Here is a 2258-nt window from a genome sequence, read left to right on the forward strand (position 1 = left end):
AAAAAAAGGGGAATTTTCCCTTAACAAGGAAAGACGGGCACAAAAAGACGACCGGGGCCCCGTTATGGCAAAAAATCTGAAATTTGTGAGGGATGCAAGAGCCCTTTAAACAATCGCACATTTTGGGGAAAAGAGGGCAAATTTGACAAAGAGTATGTATTGTCTCCCCATATACACTGAGAAGTATGGGGGGGATTGTAAAATAAGGGTCTTATTATTTCCATAGGGAGACTAATATTTTTATAAATTTAATTATGCATAATGTTTATGAATATTTTTAACTTAGAGTATAATTTTTGCTTTGTTTTTTAATTTGTTATTGTTTTTATAAGATATCTTTGATAGATTTTTAAATTTTTTAAACATTTTAATATTTCTATTTACAAGGTATTCGTGCTAATGACCTACTGTTGAGCGGCAAAAATTTTTAAAAAATCAATAATAAATCGGGGTCACCCTGGAAACTTGGGCACCGCGGTCCCGGATAAAGGGGGGATTTTGGGAGCACGGAGGGCCCCCAGGGGTATGGACCATGGCTCCCCGGGCGTGTGGACATTCCCTTGCTCCCCCCAACTCCTGCCCCTCACCACCCGGGGGAAAGGGGGCACCCGGGGGGAGTTGACCTTGCCAGCCCTCCTCCTTCCGATAACTCCTGGCAGAAAATCTCCAAATAAAGGATGTGCTAGGGGGGGGGGTGCTGTCCCTCCCCCCGCAAGTGGGCGGCGGGGGTTTCCCATTGGGGCAAATGTTGGGGCATGGGTGGAACAAAATTACCCCCTGCTGCACCTGGAAACCCCCAACCCGTTTTTTAAACCTTTCCTCACTACGGGAGGTATGAGTTTTAGATCTGATTGCTTGCAAGGCCTACGAGAGTCCAGTTATCCAAAATAGAAGGGTCATAAGATCTCTAGCTTTAATGCTGAAGGATAGCTGAAATTGCAGTGAAATGGGGCGCTGAAAAAGACTGCCAGTCAGTTTTCCATCGCTCACTGCGCAAACCCCACACTATTTCAGTTTTAACCATCTGTATATATTGCATCGATCCTTGGTACTAAAATTCGAAAAATCTCTCTCTGACTTCTGCTGGGGATCTCCCCCTTTCCCCAAATTTTCCGACCAACCCAAACCCAATTTGTTTTAGCGGGGGGGAATGGGGGAACTCCAACCCCAGAACCTTTTTGAGATTTAAATTTAGATTTCCCACAAGACCCCTCATTTTCCTTTCCCATAGGATCGCTATTCTCAAGGTGTTAAAAAAACCAATTGGATGTAGAGATCCGGGAAACCCCTTTGTAGTCTCTGTCAAACGGTATGTATCCTGGTGAATGAAAGAGGTGGTTCTCCACTCTCAGCATAGGGGGCTCCATAGGCAAACCGAAACCCCGTACAGATTCTGAGATTTCTTTATAAAACCGAGCCCAAACATCCGAGAACGTGAATTGCAGTGAATAAGCCTCACTCCTAGTCAACTTACTACGAATAACGCTGGAAAAGCCGTAAAGGTTGGGGGTCTGCCCCCAAGATAGTGTGAAACCCGCAAAATACAAAGCGCTTTTGTAGCCTTCCTTTTAAGTTTGATGTGAGGCACCCAGTAACCCTTGATCAAAAATTAGACCAAGTCTTCACCTCTTGGCAAATTGCAGGGGTTTTTGCTCCTAAATAGAGGGAAGGGAGGAATTTTCCCTTGTTATGAAAGTATACCCCTGGTCTCATTCAGTAGAAGAACATTTAAAGAAAAATTTTCAGATCAATTTGGAGTTGATTATATTTTCAGCTGAGTAGGAAAGCTTACGTTGGGTTTTCCTCTCCTCGCTACAAAAACGCCGCCCTTTAAAGGCACCAAACATAGCCTCTGCTTGCGGGGGAAATTCGTGATGTGAAGTGTTTAAAACAGCATTTTAAACCCCCTGAAATCTTTCACAGACCCTGGAATCTGCAGTTGATCTAAAAAGATTTCCATCCGCATTTTAAAGTCGCCATCTCTCCCAATCCATGGACGGGAATCCACACCCCTGCAAAAGATTGAAAGTGGTCACTTCCCCTGCGAGTAAAATTTTCATCTGTGAATCAGGTAAACCCAAACTGACGGGTCATTTTACAGAATGTCCCAGTTTGAATTTAAAAATGTGGGGGAGTGCATGCTCAAAAAACTGCTTACCTTATGAACAAATACCCCAAAGGCCCCCTTTCCTCGGGTTGCACAAAGTTGTCTCCCCAGAGCTGATGCCGACCATTGAGATGTAACAATGTAAAGTCGT

This window comes from Penaeus monodon, chromosome 4, assembly GCF_015228065.2.
Source record: "Penaeus monodon isolate SGIC_2016 chromosome 4, NSTDA_Pmon_1, whole genome shotgun sequence".
NCBI classification, from domain to species: domain Eukaryota; kingdom Metazoa; phylum Arthropoda; class Malacostraca; order Decapoda; family Penaeidae; genus Penaeus; species Penaeus monodon.